Here is a 24,301-nt window from a genome sequence, read left to right on the forward strand (position 1 = left end):
AAGTAACTGGGCGAAATGAAGTTTTCGTTGTCTGAAAGATGCACTGTCCTGAGTGGATTTTAAGTGTTTTCGTGCCTAGCGAAGAGAGAAAAGCTGGTCTGCCTCGCGTTGCCTCGTCGGGGGTTTTCCAGAGCAGGGACCTGCTATGGCTAACAGTCGTACTGTCCACCTCAAAATTGATCTAGAGCGTTTGGAAGACCGATTATTGGTCATTGACTTCTTTTAACTACCGAGAGCGTGGAAATCAGGTGTGCTTGGTGTGCGGCAGGACCTTCTTTTCTCCGCGGCTCAGTACTGGATTCCCGCAGGACGCCCTCGCAGAGACTTTCCCGGCGAGTGCGGGCTCTGACATCGCTTGCTGGGAAAGGGGACTTTGCTTGCACAGTTTGTTTTCTCAGCACAGGTTGTAACTTCTCCTGGAATGTGTCCTTTTCGCTAGTAACAAGACCTCCTATTTGCAAGGTACTTCACTCCTGAAAGCGCTTTTATGGATGGGCGGCTCCTTTGAGCCTGAGCCCCAGGAGAGGAAGCACAGGTGTTCTTAGCGTCCTGTGGCGAGGGCTCTGTGGCAGACTTTGGCCTAACTCACATGCAAAATATTTGTGCAATGGAATTAGACTTGACCCAATTATGATGACATTTCCACACTTTTTACTTTTTTTGATAAATCTGTGAACAAAGAAAAGGCCTGCTCTGTGTTAAACTGTATCATTGGGTTCTGGAACTTGGGTAGACTAGGTTCAAATGAGATGATTGTAATCTTCTTTGCTCACAGATAGGAAACTATCTTCATTTATCACAAAGTGATTGAAGAATAACTGAGAAACTAGAGATCTCGTTGATGTTTGGTGAGGATAGAAATCACTCCCTCCTGATGAAGAAAATGTGTAACAGAGAAGGCTGCAGAGAAAGAACTTCGTAGCTTGGGTAAATATGCGTGTTCATTATAAGTATTTCCTATATTCATTTATAGCTTAGACTCTGTCCTGTGGGGTTGGGGAGGGAGTGATTCCAACATATGGTTATAATCGAAGCCTCTTTCTTCAGTGATGGTAGTTCATTGAGTTCTGTTTCAGATGGGGCTAACAAGCGGAGAAGAGAATTTTGGGGAAGGATCAGGCACCCTGGAGAAAAAGCCTTATTGAGATATCATAGTACATTTGAACCTACTTAAAAAAGGAAAATGATTATTATTATTTTTTTTTTAAACAGGGGAACAGTGAAGAAAAGCGAAGCTAAACTTTTCTTTCTTTATAGCTGACATTTATTTGGGGAGAACTTCTTGGGGTCTTAATGATATTTTGTGCACTGAGTCTCCAAAAATAGTGAAATTGTACACCCAGTTATCTGATACAGCCTTATTAAAGTCTCTTACAAAATAAAGTTGGATTTATTTTTCCGGCTTTGTAAACACTGATAGTTCAAGTCTTTATTTTTGATAGGCCATTGGGATACTTCATAGTAGATATCAAACCCTTATCAGATAGGGAAGAGCTGTGAAAGGTTCAAGTGTCAACATCAGTAATTGCCCGGAAACTTCTATGACCAGTTGGTAAGGCACAGTGTTCGCTTAGGTGTTGTCTTTGTGAGAAGCTCCAAAGAAAACAAAAGTAGAATCGAGTAGGAATGATTCTGTTTAGCTGCCAATCAGTACTTTATTTGCTTTTATACAAAAGGAATGAAGGGATATTATTCATCTTGTGTAATTTTTTTAATTAATAAAATGATGCACATCTCCTGTTGCATATCGGATTTATAAAGGTGTTCATATCCGTCCTGACTTTGTTTGCCAGTTGTATAAATCAATCACATTTACGCTATCTTCAACAGAGTATGGGATTAATGCAATGCTCCAGTCCAGAGTTCATGAAAGCCCATGTTGTATCTTTTTTTTTAAGATTTTATTTATTTATTTGAGAAAAAGAGAGAAGCAATTAAGCACAAGCAGTGGGAAAGGCAGGGGGAGAAGCAGAAGCAGGCTCTGTGCTGATCAGGGAGCCCCATGCGGGGCTCGATCCCAGGACCCTGGGGTCATGACCTGAACTGAAGGCAGAGGCTTAACGGACTGAGACACCTCGTGCCCCCTATATTGTATCATTTCTTAAGAAAACACAAACTTTTTCAAAAGCAAAAACAAAAAGAAAAGGAAACATTTTAAACTATGTAAGTTCTGCCCTCTTATTTATTTATTTATTTAAGATATTTATGGGGCGCCTGGGTGGCTCGGTTGGTTAGGCATTTGCCTTTGGCTCCGGTCATGATCCCAAGGTCGTTGGATCCAGCCCTGCATCGGGCTCTGCCCACTGCTCCCTCTGCCTCTGCCCTTCCTCTCCACTCGTACACTCTCTCGCTATCTCTGTCTCTTTCTCTCAGATAAATAAATAGAATCTTAAAACAAATAAAAAACTAAAAAGCTAAGAAAATATTTATTTATTTATTTGAGAGGGAAGGGGCAAAGGGGCAGGGGAGAGGGAGAGAGACTCTTAAGCAGAGTCTGCTGACCACAGACCCCGGCGGGGTTTGACCTCAGGACCCTGAGACTGCAGTCCAAGCTGAAATCAAGACTCGGTAGCCTAACGGATGGAGCCACCAGGTGCCCCTCTCCAATCTTAATTTTTAAAAGGCTGCTAAAGACTTGTGTGACCTACCATGTCCTTTTCTTCAGATGTCTTTAGAAAAAAGTAGCTGAATAACAGTTTTGTAGAAATTTTTGGTTTTTTTTCAATGTATCTTTTAATTATTTGGCCTATTTTATAGCTATATTTATATAGCTCCATTTGGAGAAAGTAAAATTAAAATTTAATAAATTATATATTATACATTAGTAAATAGCATATGTTCCAGAGTGATCATTTGCTTGAACTTGACAGAAAACCAATTAAAATTCAGTTAAAAAAATACATGTTGGTTATTATAATTTAAGTTTTAGATGATGCTTCAGGCAAGGCTGAATCCAGGCCTGAGGGCAAAATGACCATCAGTCTTTCAGTCCTTTTAATATGAGTTTAATCAAGTCATATGAAAGGGATGGTTTCTTTATAAATAGTTTTAGAAAAAGGTGCTGATTTGATTTTCTTTACTTTAACGTAGTGCACATTTCCAGATTCCTGAGAAATAACGAAGGGCTAGGGTCCTCGTACTCTTACTGGCCAGTGTTGGAACTAACACCAGAGGCCCCTCAGTCAAACATAACGCGTGAAGAGGAAGGAAAGAAGTACAGGTCTGCAAGGAAAATCCAGGGCAGTTATGGGAATGTGGTCTTTGGTTTTGTTTTATTTTGTTTTGTTTTTTGCTTGCTTTTTTTTTTTTTTTTCCCCCATGGGGGTGTGGTGGCAGGAAAGGCCAGTGTATGTATATACTAAATTACATGAAGAGTGAAATGTGTGCTGTTAGGTGAAAATACCATTGAGCAAAAGAACAGCCGGTTAAAATGGCGCACTAGTATTTCATAGCGGATTAGCACGGGATGGTGGCAAAGTCTTGATACTGAGAGTGTTTGATCACCCAAAAAACGCCTTGGAACATAACCATACTCGTGATGATAGCATCCCAAAAGGCTGTTTCTTCATCCATAAGATGGTAACTGTCTGGTTAATAGTAGCTGTGTGTATATATTTTTCATGTGCTGAATTACATTGATACACAAGGTTTTCTAGGTTTTATTAAGCATTGTTTGTATGATTTAATATTATCCAATTATGATGCTATTGCAACTATTTTAGAATAGAAACAAAGAAGAATAAAACTCTCCTCCGCACCCTAACTTTACTGTGGGACATTGGAACACGGAATTGCAACTCCCGGAGATTGCCTTAAACACATTACATACTTCGTAGACATAACTGAGGAGAACTAAACTCCACAGGACTGGAAAAATTCAAGTAAAGAATTTATATGTAACCAAAGTTTATGAATGTTTTCTGCCCAATTTTTTATTAAGGAATCAACCATAGTTTCTTGATTTCCTTCATTTGAGCAGTCTCTGTTGTGTGGCTGTTTACAAAAATGCTTCCTAAGAGCCTTCATTGAGTAGGTGGTCCTTTCCTCAAACACTAAATATATTTATATGGTTTTACAACTTTTTAAATAATAAAGTTTATTTTGTTTAAATTAAGGGTGGCTTTTAGCATAGGTATTTTGTAAATTTTTGTTTGTTTGTTTGTTTCCTGAATAGTAACTCGTGGTTTTGTTTTCTGATAAAGGAAGGAAGGAAAGAAGGAAGGAGCTCAAAGTACTGAGAATATTTGAACAAAATTCCGTTTTTAAAGAACGTGGTGTTGGAATCCGTATTTTCAGTGTTTTAAAAATAATCCTAGCGTAGTAGAACTAAGTAAGATGATTAGTCAAAAATTAAAACTAATTAAATGTATAAAATATATTAGTTATAACCATTAAATGAAATTCTTTGACACCTTTGATAATGATTTAGCTGCTTAAATGCCTTTATATCAGCTCATAGCTAAGATCTTAAAGTAAGGACTAACAGCTTATGTTGTCTTGTAGACATTAAGGGAAACTGAAAACCGACCTTTCCTCACCTAATGACGGGGCTGAGTGGTGAGTGTGGTTACCTGGAGGAAGAGCAGTGAAGGCAGAGAGAGTAAAAGGGTCAAAGGTCCCGAGGCATATATTTTTATCAAAATCTCCAAAAAGCTCATTAAAATATAAAAAAAGTATGCCAAAAGGAAAATAAAGATTATAAAATATTTAATAAATCTAACACATAAAAGCTGTGCCTTAATTGCAGTTAAAGAAATACACACTTTAGAAAAAGACACGTTTTTGAACAATCAAATTGTCAAAAGATTAAGAAAAAAAAATCATTGCTGGTAAGGGTGGTTGCATTATCACCTGCTGTTGATGGAAGCCTTTGTTGCTAGAACTTTCTAGAAAGCACGTTGGTGATGTGTATGAAAATGCCTGAAAGATCAAATACTTGGAACTAGTAATTTCACTTCCAGGAGAGCACGATAAAGCAGTCGTTTGAGATGAACACAGACATTTGTGGGCTGAGACGCGCTCTGCGTCTCTGTACTGTGGAAGGGGGCGATGGCGGGAACAGTGAAGCGATGTGAATTACGAAGTCGTGTTTTTATGTGCCGGGCACAGGATGACTGCTCTGGATGGAATATCTCATTATTTCTCTCTAAATTCTTATGATGTATAGTGTTCATTTCTTGATTTCCCTGCCACTGTGTTTATGATGCGCTGGTCTTCTGGCCGAAGCCCCTTTACCATGTGCAGTAGCCGAGTGACTGAGGAGAACTGACTGTACCTGTATGTCCAGGAAGTCGCCCTCCTTGGCGGAGGCAGATCAGTGCCTCTGTGTTCCCAGTGTCGCCTTCCCGGCTCAAAGGGAGTGAATCTCAGACTTTTGATGATGGATTGCGGGAGAATAGCTTGCTCTCCTGTTGCTCTCTTGGTCTTTCTTCCTCATTCCTCCAAACATCGCTAGGATTTCCATCCCTTTTCCTAGTCAAATTTATTTTACTCTTCAAATTCCTACTGCATTAAATAAAGTTTTTCTACCCTAGTATGATTTTCACTCTGTCCTATGTCATTCATTAACCCATCATGAATGTTTTTAAAGATTTTATTTATTTATTTGAGAGAGAGAGAGAGCGTGCACAGAGGGAGGACCAGGCACAGGGAGAGGGAGAAGCAGACTCTCCACTGACCAGGGAGCCCCATGTGGGGCTCGATCCCAGGACCTGAGCCGAAAGCAGACGCCTGACGACTGAGCACCCAGGCATCCCCCGTCATGAATTTTTAACCTATGGCCTGTTGTCAGTGTTTCGGATCCATCTCATGGCCTTGGCCTTAAATGTTTCTATTATTTGAGAAACCGAAGTTGGCAAAGACTTAATGGTAAAAAAAGAACAAAGGTTCTACCTTAACCCAGTCGGGCTGAAAAACATAGTGACCAAAAGTTTCACAGGAAGTGACTTGTGTTTTCCACCGATTTTACCAGAAAGGGTGAATGACTTGATAATTGTTCTCCTACTTCTTCTAATTAGGAAAATTTCCTGCTGGTGACAGCTTCAAAGCACCTCTAAAAGTTTCGTGTCAAATGCAGAGGAAAGAACTAGGTTGAATTTGTTTTTAAATTGGCGAATTTAAAATTGTTATTAATTCTGAAATAGTTTGTCATGTGTCATCCTCTGTCACTTTTTTCTTTCCATAATGAGAGCCGAGGAAAGGGAACTTAAAATGCACATGGAATGACAACAGATGATACGAATTCTTGGTCCAGACTGACATCTCTGAGAATAGGAAAGCCGGGCCAGAGCTGTCCTGGTCTTGCTCTGTGCTTGCATGAATCAAATCCCAAGCACCATTCCAGCTTCACATCTTACAAATACGAATGCCCGGAGTCTATATTTCTGTTTTACCACCTAACAAATATACATAGTTTTCTAAGGAGCAGTTTCCTCTCTCAACTTCTCTCTTCCATGGTCTCCTGAGAGCCACATTTGCCTTATGATCCTCCTGAAATACATATCTTACTGCACCCCTTCCCTGTTTTATCATACTCCCATCATCTTTAGGGTAAAAATCCAGATTTTAAAGTGTGGTGTTCAAGAGTCTTTCTGATAATGGCCTTATCTTAGTGTTCAAATCTCTTATAAAACAATTCTGGAAGCATTCTCGTTTCAAATCGTGTCTACCGAACCGCTTGCTTGTCCTCAAGGGTGGCACGTTGTTTCTCAGTCATGTGCCTTCGCTGTTGCTCTTCCCTCTGCCGACAGTGGCCTTTCCCAGTTTCTTCATTAGATGACTTCTAAACTGAAGGTTCACAGATTCCATCCTTTTTAGTAGGACTTTCCTAAACATTCTCGATGTTTCTTTAGCACTCAACCTTGCCGTTGACATAGTCCTTATCCACTGACAAATGTGGAGGAGGACTTGGACTTGTTTTCTTCTCCCTGACGACCGGTGCCGTTGGGTGTTCGGTATGTGCCCAATGGATATTTGTCCGATGAACTGAATTAATTTTCCAGCTTCACATTGCTTAGAGCGGGGGGTGTAGTTATGACTGTAGGTGTGCCGCCGCCTCAGTGAGAAGACGAACGCGAACAGGAAATGACTGCCCCAAGCCACCATGACAGTTTACACCCTTTTGGGCATTAGAGTGAAAATCTTTGACAAGACATGATTAGGAAGAGATTCTAAGGCATTTGGACTAGGATGCTAATGCATGCTAAGTCGTTTGGACTTTGTCCAGAAGGTGATGTGACCAGGTTCTTGTTAGACCGCTCCTCGTGGCTGACTGCTGATGCGTTGGTGAGGATGTAACTGGGAGAAGAAACAAAATGGCGTCTTTTGTATTAAGTAGAATTTAATTTATTCTGATTTAACTTTATGATGATAGGCAAAGGAAATGAAGGATTATGGTAATGCCAGGTTACTGCTTGAATAAGTAGAATAGAAATTTTAGTGTTAATTAAAATCAGAAGACAAGGAAAAAAAAGGAAAAAGGAAATCACAGGCTGAAGATCTGATTTTGTATATGTGAATTTTGATGTCCATAGAGAATAAAATATGAGTATCTAGAAAGACTTTCTTTGCAACATTTTGTATAATAGTTTGAGATATTGCTAAATTCTTGGGGCTAGTCACAAAGAGAAAAATAAGTAGCAAAATGATTTTGAGAAAGTTTTAAGATCCTGATAATGCTGGTTTCTGTTTCATTTGATGACAAGTAGAAATATGTCTTAGCCTGACCTGTTTTAGTTGGTTTTACTGTGTATGATGTATTTAAAGGTGCTGTGTTGCACTAACAGATTGAAGCATCTAGTCATATCACAGTGTTAACAATGTTACTTTCTTTAGTAATGTTGGGAAAAATGAAGGTTCTGGTAAAGACATGATTTTTTGCTTAATTTTGTGCACACCTTCAAATTTCATGTCAATCTGTAATAAGTGCTGGCAAAATAAGATGAAATTGAGTGTAATAGGGTCATACTCAAATTTTAAGAATCATTCAAATTGGGAACAGGATTTTGTAATTAAAGATATGTATTCAAAAGAACAACCTATGAACATCTTATTTTTTTGCACGACTAGTTGAAAATGCTCTTCCTGTGCACAAATGTAATCGTATGAGACATGGAAACACACTCCCACTTCAGAGTGCAAGTCACTCGCAGGAAAAAGATGGAAGCACAAGTTCGCTCTTGTTCTTTGATGTGGGAGTCTCAGTGCTCGTCTTCATTCTGTCACATTGCATAGAATATTCTCGTCTGAAAACACTTCCTCAGTAAGACTGGGTTTCAGTCAATCTGAGATAGAAATAAAAACTGTGGGGATTTTAGATTGCATTAACCACTTAAAGGAAAATATTTACTTTCCTATAATATTTTGGAATGGGATTTTTGGGAATAGTCCGGTTACTTATGTTATCTTTTAGGTGATTTCTTTCTTACTTACTTTCATGAGACCAGTATTTGCACAAAATGGAGAAATCACCATTATGCTAAAAAAGAACTAGTTTTGTGTTCCCTTTTCTCCCTTCTCCCCAAGATAAAAAAGAAAAATTATCTAGTCACTTTGGAAATGATGACATAGTTTCATGGTTACCTTTTAGCTGTGTCATGTTTGAATTCTAAAGCTGGAGGTATGTGGTCATGGAGCCTTTATATTTGAAGGAAAGAGGAAATGAATTGTATCAAGTATATACCCTAAGATTCAGTAAACACTAAGAGAGTACTAGGTGATTTAGTAAATAATAGCATCACTGGGTAGATAAACTTTTTTTCACTAAAATTATAAAATACCCACATATGGCCTTAAAAATAAACCATGCTCATATTTTAATTCAAATTTGACGGTCTTTGTCTGTTGTGGTAGATATTATGGATGATCTCTATAAACCCTTTCCTTCAGCATCTTCCAAACAAACTTACTTGAATTATTACTTCAGAGTTTGCCTCTGGAGCCCCCCAAATGAAGATCCTTTCTCTTCTTTCTCAAGTTTTGTTAGGAAAAGTACAAGAATAGTGTGAGCAAATAGAAAAACAGACTTCTAAAGAAAATTGTGGGTGAGAAGGAAAAACGTAGTGTTCAGAATATTCAGATGGCTTAGATACAAAGAGGCAGAAATAAAATATTTGAAATGTGTCTCTGGTCTATAATTGGAGAAAGTCAAACTCTTGGATTTGGCTTTACCAATGGTTTGTATCAAAATTATGGAAGGAAGCAGAACAAAAGAGTGAGATACATTTTTGTATTTTTGCGAAAACAAAACAGAGAAAAAACAGCAATTTTGGCAAGAAGAGATACTGTATTGTGAACATTTTTGCTCGTATTTGAAATTTTATCACAGTTACATTTTAAATGACCAAATTAAGGGAAGGTATAATTTGTGTTGCATCGGGGAAGACTTTTTCCTTTCATCTGTTGGGATAAAAAATGTAAAAATCTTAATCAGCCTCTGCGTCTCTTCTCATAGCATGAAAATGAATAGAAGGGTAAGTTACCTGAGTGCTTCTCCACAGCAGTGGAAGTTAAAATAGATCAGTGCTTTCTAAAATTCTGTTTCATCTTCTTAATCAGGGACAGAGTATGCGCTTGGTTGGTTTAATTAGCTGATAACTGAGGGAGATAGCTGGGGCTGGCTGTGCAGCCCGCAGGGGAAAGGGGGTACTGTCCGCCACATCACTGTGCTTTCATAGTTACATATCCATGAGTTAAAACACTTAACTTCTTATCTAGCAATTTTGGTATTTGACCTTATCTAGCAATCTATGACTCTAGCTTTTCAAAAAAAATTACATGCTTTACCCGTTTTTTTTTTTTTTTTTTTTTTTTTTATTAAGCAGCATTCTTGAACTTTCACAAGAAACATACTTAGAATTTTAGAGTATGTACCATAGGTTCTGAATTAAAATACACATAAGTGTAATTATTGGTTACTTCTATTCCATCCAATTTTAATTTTATTTTTAGTTATATGTGATTCCTTCTGATATACACAGGAAAGAAAGTGATTGAAGAACTCAGGTGGCAACTGCATGATTGAAACTATCCGAAGTCAAGAGTCTGCATATTCTTTCAACCATATTCAAGCTCTCCCAGGTAAGAAGAAGTGGTTGTTTACATACTTACACCATTTTGAAAGAAGATTTGAAACTATAAACAATTTTTTTTGTACTAAATATTTAAAGAGATGGTTTTATTGCAGGATATGTTAAAATACATAAAAGCAAAAACAAAGTAAAATTAAAATCACAAATGAGCATGTGCTTCAAAAAATAACTTCCTGGGATGCCTGTATGGTTCAGTCGATTGTCTGACTCTTGATTTCAGGTCTTGATCTCAGGAGTCGAGAGTTCAAGCCCAGAGTTGGGCTTCACACTGTTCATGGAGCCTCCTTAAAAACATAAATAAATAAAACCAAAAAACTTCTGTTACCATTTTGCTCTATATCATTTAAGGTTTTATTGGTTTTCCTCTTTAAACAAAGTTGGGATGTTTCTTTGTTGAATTTCTTTATTATTTTTGTAACAAATCTATTTTGCTCTGACAGTATAAATTAATGTTTCATATTTTTCTTTGTATCTGTTAAGATAAACATAAATGATTTAAAAATATTTTTGAGATGTGTTTCTTATTCATAATATCTTTATAGATTGGTATGTACATCACTCATTTTGCATTGGTAAAGTTACTAAAATTAGCATCACTGGCTCAATGGCCATAAAATTTCAAAGGCTTTTTATTATTTCTGGATTTATCTCCAGGAAGTAGTAATGAGTTACATTTACAGTTTTTGTTAGCCATTTTTTAAAATGTTGATCCATGACTTAAAATATTTTCATTCAAAGAAATTCCCAAACAAAACCTAGTTTGTGTTGAAGAAAAAATTTCACAATTAAGTTAACCTTCTAAATTTTACTTGTAAGCAGTAGCATCGTCTACTCATGTATATTCAACCAATGTATCTCTCACATAACTAAATATAAAAGAAAAGCAAATATTATATATCCATAATATTTCTACACTGTCTAAAAATACATTATTTATAAATGATAACAAATATATTTATTTAATTAGTATTTAGTGGAAATTTATTCTTGTACTAAGCCTAAGTAAGCACTATGATTATTTGATTATCATTGATGGTAGTGGTGATGGTAGAGATTAAGGACAGGAAGGTATAGAAGTATTTTCTTTTATTTATTTATTTATTTATTTGACAGAGAGAGATCACAAGTAGGCAGAGAGGCAGGCAGAGAGAGAGAGAGAGGAGGAAGCAGGCTCTCCATGAGCAGAGAGCCCGATGTGGGACTCGATCCCAGAACCCTGAGATCATGACCTGAGCCGAAGGCAGAGGCTTAACCCACTGAGCCACCCAGGTGCCCCTAGAAATATTTTCTTATCTCTTTTAATTTTCAATAAAATGTGGCAAGTTAAGAAATATATTTCAGTTCCTTAGGTAAAAGTAGAATGTGCTAGGTGCCAAGAATACTTCAAAAATGAAAGAGACAGGTCGAGTTGTGCTTTTCAGAGTAAAACTTTTTCAGAGTTTTAGAACTTTGACGGGCGGATGTGGAAATGGAGGGCCGACTTGGAGCAAGAGTACGCAGCTGAGAAAGTAAGGGGGTGTTCAGGACATGGGAAGGATAAGGTAGATGGGGGGGGATGGGAAATATGTTGGGGATTTGGATTTCTGTGCTTAGCATTTGTATTTCATCATTATGCAGTGAAGGAACGGCTGCGGGGGTGTGAGGTGGTCGTGCAGCCCTTTAAGAAGCCGCATGTGTGTGAGACTATGGAAGGAGGAGCAGACCGAAAGGAAGGGAGATGATTTACAGACTTTCCCTTTCATTTGCATCAGCATTTGTTAAACTCTTGCTGTTTGCCACGTACTTGAAGAACTTGAGAAACTGTAGAAAAGAAGAAGATGTAATCTTCATTCCTGAGGAGCTTGTAGTGTGGGGGATGAGGCTCGCAGACCAACAAATGAATGTAATACGCCGCGGTAGCGTAAGAATTGAATCTCATTGTTAAAAATGATTTATTTATTTGAGGAGGGGGAGGGCCAGAGAGAGAGGGAGACGCAGACTTCCTCTTGAGCAGAGATTCCAGGACCCTGAGATCATGACCTGAGCTGAAGGCAGACACTTAACTGACTGAGCCTCCCAGGTACCCCCAGTTGAATCACATTTTTAAACAAACTAGTTGGTAACTACTTATGTTGAGATGAAGGTGCTAGATTATCAGCTGGTGGGGTTTTCTCAGAGACATTGCGTCTGATGAGGGTTACCAAGGAAGCAATGTTTCTAAACGTTGGAAGAATTCAAAGAAGAAACAATGGAATTTTATCTAGGGTGAGATTAATGTAAGTAAAAGCTGGGCAGTGGTATAAGTTCTGGGAGGTCAAGGAGAAGGTCTTTTACATTAGGCAAGAGGGGCAAGTCGATGGAATTAACAAAAATGGGGAAAATAGGGCAAAAGTGAGATTATTTTGTTGGTAAAATTATAGGTTCGGTTTTGAACAGAGGACTTCTGTGTCCTCTCTCACTGTGTTCTGTTTGTGGTTTTTGTTGCAATTCCTTGTGTAATTGAGGATTCATTTATTTACTACTAAAAGTGATTGAGTTTCCTTAAAATGAAAGTGGAAGTACAGTAAGGGTAAAAACAAAAGTTACACCAAATAAAACATAAAATACGAAGTAGAGATTAGTAACCACTATGTATGTAACTTAGCTTCAGCCTTGTTGGTGGCCGAAGTGGATATATGTTCTCGACCTAAAAGCTTAGATAAATCGATTACAGGAGTCTTAGTGCAACGGACAGGAAAAGTGAGATTACCACTTAGAGGAGTCTAAAATTTTGCATTGTTGGAAGGAAGGGAACTTTGATAATATATAGTTATAAGTAGGTCAGTTTGAGGAAGGGAAGAATTCCACTTCTCCAACAAGTCTTCTCTGACTTTTGGAATGTGGACCAGATCCGCCTGCTGTGTGCGATGTACCGTGAGCCGGTTTACATTCCTCCGTCATACCGTGCGCTGTGGTCTTGTCTATTACTTTCCGAGGCTCTAAGATTCTTGAGGGTTGGCTTATCATTCATCATTACAGATACAAACTTTAGTTTTATAGAGGATACTCTGTAAATATTTCTTAAATGCTGAACTGAATTGTTTCTGTGGCTTTTCTTAATGATTGGTGGCCCGGCCTTAACGTTTGTGTGAGCTTCATGTTAGTGTTCTATTGCTGTGTGATAAATCGCTTCAAAACTTACCAGGCTGAACCAGTGTTTACGGAGTATCTTACAGTTCCCAGACACAGTTTAACTGGTGCCTCTGGCTCAAGGTCTTCCATGACGTTGCTGTCACGCCATGACAGCTCAGAGCTCATCTGGTGCCCAAGCGTCCTCGTCCAGGCTCAGCCATGGGGGTGGGGGGCTCTCTCCATAGGGCTGCCTGACGATATGGGGGTTAGTTTTCCCTGGGAAAAGCAGTCCAAGAGGGAGCGAAAGTGAGCACGTCTCTGGAAACAACACCGCTTTCCAGCCGAATATAGGAAGTGTCATTCCATGTGCAGTGAGTTTTGTGATGGCCCCGAAAACATATGCTCAAGTCCTAACCTGTGGTACTTGTGGATGCCACACGTGGAAGAGTCTTTGAAGGTTGAGCTCAACTGCGGATCTTGAGTGCCAACATCCTGGATGAACCGGATGAGGCCCAATGTCCAGTGGTTTGTGTCCTTAAGAGAGGAGAAGACCCTGTGAAGACAGAGGCAAGGACTCGCGTGACCTTGAGTCCGGGACCACCCAGAGCCGCCAGAACCTGGAAGAGGCAAGAACAAAACCTCCTTACAAGCCTGTCCAGGGAGTGTGGGCTTCCTGACAACTTGCTTTCACTTCTGGCCTCCAAAACCATGACAGAATAAATTTCTGTTGTTTTAAGTCACCCCGTTGGTGGTTCTTCGTTAGGGCAGCCACAGGAAACTGACGTATCACCGAATGTACCGCCACTTCTGCCATCTTCAATACCGTAGATGTGAGTTTCAGCTCCAGCCCACGTTCAAGGGCAGGGTACTCACGAAAGGGCATCAGTGCCAGGAGGCAGAGGTTGCTGGAAGCCATCTTCGGGGCTGCCTGTTCCCTCAGATGTCTAGATGCCTCCCTTTCTCTGGTGTGTCTTGTAGATGGACCCAACCCTGCAGGTCAGAGATCACAACCATCTCACGTTCTTCAAAGTATCCTTCCTCTCTGATTAGAATTACTTTCCATTTGGAGAGTCAGTTTGGGAAACTGAGTCAATCTGAATTCCTTTTTTTTTTTTTATTAATACCCATAACCTGCAATTAGTTAACCAGTCTTTTTCACTCTGTTCCTTAAGTCTTTCTCGCTTGTGTCTCTTTGCAGTCTCTATTCTACTGACTACTGGCTTCTGTTGCTTCTTCAAAACTAGCCAGATAGCTGCTAAGCTGTCAGACTATTTCTGAGCTGTTCCCGGTCAGACCTTTCCCCAAAAAGAGGCTTTTGAAAACCCGAATAGGATTATGCCACTCCCTTTACATAACATTCTCAGGAAATAGAAGACCCTTGCCATCTGGATCCTGACTTCATACAATTCAAGTTTTATCTTTAATCATTCCTTAATGTAGATCAATGAAATTATATAAAATGGTTTTCTTTCATTTTGCTCACCTTTGTCTGGGGTTCTCTTTATCCAGTAATCACACAGGTTTTGTTTGTTTTTGCACTGAGCAGAGTGTCTGATATCGTGAGCAGCACAGAATAGGTTTTCATCTGTGTAAACTAATGTTACAGAGCAAAGAGTTGAAGACAGAAGAGGCCTGACATCAATAAAATGGCTAACCTTACCGATTAGCCTAGGATGGAAACAAATGAAAGAGAAAAGGAAATGATTGGCTCACCATGTGGCAAGACTGGGAAATTTAGGGGTAGTTAAGGGCAAATGCCTGTTCGGTGTAAATGTGCAGAAGTAGAAAGTCAAGAATATGTGACAGAGAGGGAAAGTTTAGTGGTTGAGATCATAAATGAAGTTTAGATTCAACTCTGAGTATAATGTGGTTTTAAGCTTTTAGGAGTATGAAAAGATACATCTTCATGGACATTATGATCTATTAGGCAGAGAGTTTGAGGAATAGAATGTAGTCATTCAAGACAGTGAGGTGTAGAATAGAGATGACAGAAATGTACTGCAATGTTAAGAAAGCAGAAAAGAACTAGAAGTATAATTTCTTTTGCCCCTTTCTGTTGTGATAAGACTAAAGCTGTCTTGTCTGAAGAGTCTCTAGGGAGATCTTCAGTGGAGAGCGAACTCACATCCCATTCAGGAGATGTATTGTGCTTTACTGGAATTTAAATACAAAAGAAAATAACCTTTAAGCCATTCAAGAAATTGGAGAAAACCATTATCACTGACCTTTGGCTGGACATTTAAAGTTTATGCTCTGTCTATATACATGAATGATGCTTCTCCAATAATTAATGATGTTCAGAATAATCTCTATCCATATAGTAACATTAGTTTTCATTTAATGAGAAGATTTAAAGGAATCCTGTACATTTATGTAATACATAATTATAGTGAATGACTTTAAATTAATTGTTATTTGAATGACATAGTAAAACTTAGCAAAGTGGTTATCAGATACGTTGGTCTCTATGTTGCAAAATGGTGAACTATGAGCCTTTTAATGTAAACTAATAATTCCTGTGTCAAGGGTATTGTATATTATACCAAAGCCTTTATATGTTTAGAGGTAACTTTTTTTTTTTTTTTAAAGATTTTATTTATTTGAGAAAGAGAGAGATCACAAGTAGGCAGAAAGACAGGCAGAGAGAGAGGAGGAAGCAGGCTCCCCGCTGAGCAGAGAGTCCGATGCGGGACTCGATCCCAGGACCGACCCTGAGATCATGACCTGAGCTGAAGGCAGAAGCTTTAACCCACTGAGCCACCCAGGTGCCCCTAGAGGTAACATTTTTTAAAAAAATATTTTAATTTGCTTTTTAGAGCGTGATTTACATTGAGAAACTCTAGCTCAGTGGAAATAAAAATTTTTCAAAGGATAATTTTTATCTGTAGAGACGGAAATCAGTGAGGGAGGAGGTTTTACACGCACACGTGCAGTTCGTGCAGGGATGGGAATGGCTGTGGCGGAGAGGGAAGCCGGCGGCCCAAGTCACAAACCGTGTGGTTCGTCCGTCAGGGGCCGGGCAGTCCGGGCTGGGCGTTTGGGTCAGGAGACCGTCTGCGAAAGAAGCGCGGTTTGTCCAGCCGTCTGTGCTTCCTAGTAGTCGCGTCTGCATTTGCAGAGTCTCGCCGGCCGTTACTGTTCTTAGATGGCAGGTAACAGAAACTCGTTCTCGGTAGTTGAAGTGAAAGAGCAGTCTGCTGAGAGGACAGGAGTTCGTTCAGAGGATCGGAAGGTCATCAGCCGCGACAGCTTTCAGGGAAGAGAGGAGTCCCAGCTTCTCCAGGATGTGGGGGAGACCGAAGGGGACGCCATGCGGCTCACTCTGGCCCAGTCGCGTTGGCAGCGCTGTTCCTCCCACAGTGTGCACAGAGGGCGTCTGCCCGGCTGGGTTTGAATTACTGCCCTCTGCCAGCACCAGGGACACTTGGTTAACCATTCTCTGGAGACTGTGTACTCACGGAGCGGTTGGATTCCCAAAAGGACCTTCAGAGTTCTGAGAGCAGGATGTGGAATAGGTACGGGGCAGTACAAACAATGGACAGTTCTTAAAACCCTTCTTCAGAGCTGTCATTCGAAAGCCACCAAACTCCGACGGCAATGATACCTTGATAAAGGTTTTGCAAGGAAAATTAACATAGATTATGTAATAGTGTTACTCAAGTTTCAGAAGATATCTGCTATTATGAGAAATTTATTCTTTCTTTTATGCATTTTTTAAAAGATTTTATTTACTTATTCATGAGAGAGAGCGAGTGAGCACAAGCAGGGGAGCGGCAGGCAGAGGGAGAAGCAGGCCCTCCCTGAGCAGAGAGCCTGACGTGGGACTCGATCTCAGGACCCTGGGAGCATGACCCGAGCCAAAGGCAGTGGCTTAACCGACTAAGCCACCCAGGCGTCCTGTGCATGTTTATTAATTGTCCGTCATACATCAGTTGCTGTGCTTAGCAGTGAACACGGAACTGGAAGAACTAGTCCTTGGTTTGCATGGAGTTTTGGGTCAACAAGAACTGAAATACAATGGCTCATATATTGCAGTAATTTTAAGGTACACGGTGGACGAGTTTCTAGGGCTGCTATAACAGAGAACCACAAACTGGGCAGCTTGAAACAAGAAAACTTCTAGAGACTAGACGTCTCAGGTCAAGGTGTCCTTAGGGTCATAGAATCTAGAGGAGGATCCTTCTTTGTTTCTTCTAACTTCTGACGGCTGCTGGTGTCCCTGGCCTTGGGGCAGCATGAATACGTTCTAGCTCTGTCTTCTTCATACGACCTTGCTCGCCATGTGTCCCTAGGTTTGTTCTCCTCTTCTTATGAATGTACCAGTCATTGGATTTAGGTCCGTCCTAGATCCAGAATGATTTTATCTCTGATTACATCTGTAAAGATCCTATTTCCAAATAAGCTCAATGCTGAAGTTCTGAGCGAATGAGAATTTTGTGGACTTGCTATTTTACCCACTCTAGGTGGGCACAGAATTACCCACTCTAGGAGGGCACAGGACTCTATTCCCGGCAGAGTCCCTGAGCCTGCTCTTGGGGTGTGCTGGAGGGGGCTACTTAAAGGATTAAGGGTGAGTGTTCGGTGGACCCTGCCGGCATTTATGGAGACGCGAGTTCATTAGAAGAACCGACGGCAGTCCGGTCCAGCTGCAGCAGAAATTACTCCGGGCTGGCTGTGGTGTGGAGAGGAGAGATGACGGTGAGGAGGCCGGTGAGACGCGGGAGGGAGCGAGTAAGGGCTCTGACTTTGTCCTGAGTATCCGTGGAGGCCAGCAGAAGGCATGACGCGAGGGAACGACCACAGCACATTTCTGCGTTACGGAAATTGATTTGGGTGTGGTGTAGAGCTGAGAGATGTGGGAGCAGTGCTGGAGAAAGAAAAGCTCGCTAGGCACCTGTGGGGCAACCCGGGTGTGAAACAGCAGAGGCCTGGCGAGGGAGATGCTGGTGGGAACGAAGGGAAACAGCCGTAGCTCAGCAGGCCCCAAAGAGGAGCTGATTCCATGTGAATTACAGACGAGAGGAATCAACACGACGGCGCAGGTGCTGGTTTCTGAGTCTGGACGACGGTTGTAGGTGCTGAGATTGGAAATGAGAGTGACAGATAGAGGGAGACAGAGACAGAGACAGATGGACACAGAGAGAGACCTGGAAGCAAAATAGTGGATTCAGTTTGTATATTTTCAGTTTTGATTGCTCTGGTGCTTCTCCACGAGTATGTTCAAGAAGCAGTTTTTCTATGGGGCCGGTGCTGTTGAGTAGGGAAATACGAGCACATAAATGGTACCTGAAATTGTTGCCTGTATTTTGGAAAAGAATTTTTCTATTGTTAGTGTATCCAACAAAAGAATATTATGCAGAGTGAAATAATGACATTTAGAAATAATATTTATTTGCTATTTGTGACAACACAGATGGACCTGGATAGGTATTACGTTTAGTGAAATAAGACGGGGAAAGACAAAATACCTTAGGATTTCCTTTGTATGTGGAATCTAAAAAGCAAAACAAATGAACAAACAAAACAAAACAGAAACAGATGCGTAAGCGCAGGGAGCAACTGGCGGTTGCTAGAAGCAAGGGCCCACCTAGAAGGTGGGGCAAATAAGTGAAGGGGGTTAAGAAATACAAACTTCCAGTTATAAAGAAATAAATCACAGAGACGTAAAGATAGAATAGGGAGTAGTGTCAGTCGTAGTGTAATAACTTCGTATGGTGAGCGATGATAACTGTACTTTCTATCATGGTGAGCCTCTCATTATGTATATAAATGTCAGATCACTAGGTTGTACACCTGAAAGTAACATAGCATCGCCTTGTACTTCTGTTAAAAAAACAATACTTAGTGACACAGGAAAAAGCCATTATAAAATGCAAACAGAACAGAAGTGAAAAGAACAAAACTGTTACACACAGCTGTATTGATGATCAGATCGCTACATCTGCAGCCTTTAATAGGAAATACTCAAAGTAAATGGTTTTCCAGGTCAGCGGTCACTCTTTCTCGGTGACTTTAATTTTTTTAAAAATTTTAAACATATTTTTAAAGTATAGTGCACCTAATGAGCATATACTGCTTTTATAATCAGGGAAAAATATATTTTTTAGGTAAATTATAGCACATAAAATGTACCTGAAATACAAATTTTATAAGATTAATGATTCTAAAAATAAGTAATTGAGTTCAAGGATTGAGGATCTTTTGACTTTGGGGGAAAAGAGTTGTGAGTGAGTAAAGTATTACACCACCTGAGCCCAGGTAACCCACAAGATACCTTGAAATGTATGTGGGGCTATAGATTGTCTGTCCTCAGCTTGGTTAAGTAGTTATTTGATAAATCAGGGGAAGAATTACTACTTTTGAATGAAAAGTAGAAAAGAATGCACATTGAGAGCATTTTTCACCTGATTTGGAAAACCATATGAGTGAAGAGTGGTTCAGTAAAACAGGAACAGAACCTTGTATGCAAGTTGTCATCAGTAATCCCACGCTACCCACGGAAGGTGATCAGACAACACTTCTGTGCAGGTTTTACTAATTTTTGTAAGACCCAAGTGGTATTTAGGTTTCTGGAATGCAAAGTTAGAGCTTTAATATTGAAACCGCTTTATTAAATCAGGAGTTCGTGCTGTGAGAACGGAACATATTTGCATCTTCTTTTTTCCCCCACCCAGTTTCAGAATATTAACTGTTCCATTAACACATCCTGGATGATACGAAGAAGCAATTAAAACTCTCAAGCCATCTTTAGGCTATTTACATTTGTTGGAGTTACCAAGAGATAACACAGGGTAATTAATGTTGCATAAGAATTTTAATAAAAGGCCGAATGCTGGCTACCACCTGCAGAAAGGAAAAATCATTTGACATTAGGTGGGAAGTATTCTTTTCTTTCAAATTTCGATAATTGCTTAAATAGCATTGTTTGCCTTGACTCATCAGTACAATTACTTGCTAATTCTAACCTGGGATGAAATAGAAAGATTTTTGCTGTTTAAGGACAGTTCAGAATTCAATTATACTTTGACTTGCTGATGACAATAAATTAAGCAGACCTTCTTTTTTAAAAAATGATTTTGAAGTGAAATAAGTCAATCAGAGAAAGACAATTGTGTGATCAATGATTGGTGAAATTTGAGAAACAAAGCAGAGGATCATAGGGGGAAAACGGGATAAACCGGAGACTCAATCTCAGGAAACAAACTGAGGGTTGCTGGCGGGGGAGGGACGGGGTGGCCAGTGAGGGGCCCTGGGGAGGGCCTGTGCGGTGGTGTGTAAGACTGATGAATTGTAGACCTGTACCTCTGAAGCAAATAATACATTATATGATAATAATAAAAAAATTAAAGAAAAACTCACAAAAATAAAAAAGTAAAAATAGTTTGTATATACTTTGTAATAGATATACTAGATATTAGTTTCTTGGTTGATTATTTATGAGAAAATATATATAATTATAATAGAAAGGGAATATAAACTTATATTTCATTTCAGTGGGATTTTGACTTTTTCAAAGCATGTTTGTGTCTTTTATATTATTTAGTTAGATTATCTCAAGAATATTTTAGATGATTTCTCCTATGAAAAATTGACTTGGTTAATACTGTAGGCCTGGGATTCTACTACACGATAAGTCTGCTGGAATTTAGAGGCCTTTTTCATTCTTAAGTGGAGTTTTCTAAACTCCTGAATTATCAAAAATCTGCTGCAGGGTCCTCAGCAGCACTCCTAGGAAAGGGCAGTGGTTAATGCACAGTCTGTGTCAGGCACTGTTGCAGGCTGTGTACGCATTGAGTACATTGACTCCTCACGCAGAAATTTCTAGTAAAGAAGTCAGGGTGCCAACAGGAAAGCTTAGACACAGAGGGATAAAGTAAACTCGCCCAAGGTCAAATGGCAGAGGTGGGATTAGAACCCAAGTACAGTGCTTATTGTGTCCACTCTACTCTTTTGCAAGAAAAAGACATGTATTAACACAAGAGAGTATTTTAATCCAAAAATATGGAGCCCCCAGGCAGCATCCCTTGTCATCCCGCGGAACAGGCCGACTCTCAGTCCGTCCGCTGTGTTTGGCCCTGCCCTCCACATCATTTCAAATCCCTTAACTCTGCTCTTCTGCCTGACGTTCAGTTGTGTGGTTCTATTTACATGTTTTCTAGTTTGTGCCCTTACAAAGAGTTTCCCAAATAGACCTCTTATTTTGTTTAATTAGAAAGTATGAAAATAACATTTTGAGATAGTTTTGTGCCCTAGGTTAACCCTAATGCAAACAGCAGTAGTAAGTTTTCAGAGTGGGGAGATTATTAAAGAGCTTGTCTTACCCCCTTTTATAATTTAAACCTATACTTGACGTTTAATTATATTTTGAGGAGAAAATTATAGGTTTGGTATTCCTTAGGAGAAACCAAGCACACATAGTCATATCCCACTTATAACCTCAAATTCCCGGGTAGATCAGAGAATGAACATAGATAATTCTGTTCAGAACTGTGTTGGAAAATAGGGAACCCTGTGTAAGCCAAAGAGTATGAGAAGTTTAGAAAGGGATAGTGTCGGATTTGACAGGTCTGATTTGAAAACCGCAGCTCAGTCTGTGCACAGGGGAGGTGGCTGACCGGGGGCGGTGTCGTACCAGAAGGGGCAGGTCCCACGTCCTTGCGGGAGCCGTGGGGAGCCGTGAGTCCGGGGGTCACTGTTGGCTGCTTCGCTGACAAACAGCACAGCTGTATGCACAGCTCACACGTGCAGACCCGCGTGTGTCTGCCCGGGCCCGACCCTGAGGGTGTGGGTGTGGGTCGGAGAAAGACCCGTGGAGCGGGTGGGTGGTGATCAGGTGAGCAGAGTGGGGGAGCCGCCCGTTCCTCAGTGTGTGCCACCGCTCCCCGCCCCGCCCCACGACTGACAAGGGACTCTGGCGCTGACACAACAGGGCACTACCCCGAGTGCGATCGTGTAGGACAGCAGAGGGGTGGGAGACAGGTTGCTGGAGTAGAGGAGCATCGAGCAGAAATTGAGTGAATGAAAAACTTGATCATAGACCTTTAACATTTCAACTAGGCTGAAGCAAAATGAGAACTATTTCAACCTAAAGTTCCACTGTATATTTAAAACACGAGAAATAGGGGCGCCCGGGTGGCTCAGTTGTTGAGCGTCTGCCTTTGGCTCAGGTCATGATCCCAAGGTCCTGGGATCGAGTCCCGCATCGGGCTCCCTGCTCAGTCTGCTTCTGCCTCCCCCACTCCCTCTCTCGCTGTCTGTCTCTGCCAAATAAATGAATAAATAAATAATAAAATAAAAAAAAAAGTGAGAAGTAGTGTTCACAAGCAGGGATAAAGATGGAGCAAAAAGGTCATATAGTTCTAAAACAAAACGAGTTACGTTTTGAGAATGCTCTTTTTAATTTTATTTTGTGTAATTCCTTCCAAAATTACTATGTTTAATTTTTATATTATAACATATCCAAATATTTCAACACTAAAATTGTAGGAAAGGTTTAAGTGTCAAATGGTGCATTAAACCAAAGTTTTAGTAAGTTATTTTCTCAAAAGTGCTAATAGTTGGGACAAAACTGTATAGAACTTAAGTATTTCACCATTTATTCTCACTTCTGAAAGTTAGTATAAATAATTTTGAGATAATAAATCCTGATAAAAAATAAAGTGTTTGTGTATACTTTAAACTTGTTACTTGTCAAGTATATTGAAAAAATGGGTTAAAAATGGCTAAGTAGTAAAGAATGCACCTTTTTATTTATACCCCGCTCCTCATTTCAGAAATAAATTGAATCCAATTTAAAAAGTAGCCAGTGGCACCCTGGTTCGTCCAGGTTTATAATGACGGGATATTTATTTATAACGATGGGGTATTTATTACGGAAAGAGAGCGGATGCCCGGGTTGCTCTGTAGTAGGATGTATTAACACTTACGAGAAAATAACTTGTTCTGTCTCCCCAGCTCTAGAAGTTTCCACATCGTAGCTTTGTTGCTACTCCGCGGTTCTATTACAGATTCTTAGTTCTGTGACGCTGGCTCGTTTCTTTGAACCAGGACACAGGGCTGTGTGGCTATTTAACATAGTCTCTCTCCACAAGCCTGACAGGTTTCGTAGTGTTTCATGCAGACAGACCCTTTGAGCCTGTGTAGAGGGGGTGTTGGGCAGTTTTTTTTTCCCTTTGTGATAATGAGGAGACTTAGAATCTTTGGGATTCCTCTGTTTTTTCCAGTTGGCAGAATTGTTAGTTCGTCCACGTTCTGGAGGTGCAGAGTCAAGCCTCTTCGTGACAGGTGGGCGCGGATCAGGAAACTGGAGGCCGGAACAGTTGAGGGGCTTCCCCCAGGCGTTCGGGAACGCAGCCCTGGGCTCAGGACTCGGGCCTTCTGACCGAATGTTGGTCATTTGTGCCACGCATTCATTTTCTCACAATGCTTCTTAAACATTATTAATAATACATACTGCCGATAGCTTCAGAATTCTTAAGAGGACAGTTGCTGATCTGCCTTCCTACACGTGGCCTTGATTCTCCTGGCTCGAGCCCGTGCGTGGACCATCGATGGTGGCGCCTGAGGGCGTCCTTCCCGACCCCTGGGCAGTGCTGCGAGTGCCCGGACCTGCAGGTTTCCGTGAGCACCGTGCTCCTCGTCCCGCTCTGAGGCTGTGTCCCCTGTGCGTGCGTTTGTTCGTTCTGCAAACACTGAGCAGACACCCTGTGCCTGCCGGTGTTCCAGGGACTGTGAGTTTGGTAGGAAACAAAACAGAGAAAACCCGCTGCCTTTCTGGGGCTTTCTTTCCAGTGCGAGAGCATTTATTTATAGCCTCTTTCTTCTCAGTTTCTCTGAACTAGAATTCAGGAACTTCTTTAAAAATAGAACCTTTGATGTCAGCCTTTTACAAATTTTTTTTTTAAGATTCTGTTTTTCCAGTTTTGAAAGAGAGAGAGTGTGTGCACGTGGGCAGGGGGGCTGAGGCAGAGGGATGTCTCCAGCTGACCCCACAGTGAGCACGGAGCCCAGCGTGGGGCTCCATCTCGCATCCCAGGAGATCACAACCTTGCTAAAATGAAGAGGTGGACCGTTAACTGGCACCTTAGGTTTTTGCACATTTTAAAAATAAAATCATAATGGAA

At 40.5% G+C, this 24,301-nt stretch overlaps 1 protein-coding gene across 15 annotated transcripts in view; it reads left to right on the forward strand.

Annotated features, from left to right (window-relative positions):
- GULP1 (GULP PTB domain containing engulfment adaptor 1) overlaps positions 1-24,301 on the forward strand; it is a 244,790-nt gene that overhangs the window by 71,932 nt on the left and 148,557 nt on the right. For 10 of the 15 annotated variants that reach the window (XM_045086465.1, XM_045086461.1, XM_045086452.1 and 7 more), the window contains 2 exons: positions 776-927; positions 9,978-10,077. The exons of 1 other annotated variant lie outside the window; for it this stretch is intronic. The gene's annotated coding sequence lies outside the window, so the exon portion shown is untranslated. Of the gene's footprint in view, positions 1-775; positions 928-3,701; positions 3,882-9,977; positions 10,078-24,301 lie in introns of those variants that run through there. 4 more of the 15 variants (XM_045086455.1, XM_045086458.1, XM_004763356.3 and 1 more) reach the window with 2 other exon arrangements.

Source organism: Mustela putorius, unplaced genomic scaffold (genome assembly GCF_011764305.1).
Source record: "Mustela putorius furo isolate JIRA1106 unplaced genomic scaffold, ASM1176430v1.1 tig00000992_pilon_pilon_pilon, whole genome shotgun sequence".
NCBI classification, from domain to species: domain Eukaryota; kingdom Metazoa; phylum Chordata; class Mammalia; order Carnivora; family Mustelidae; genus Mustela; species Mustela putorius.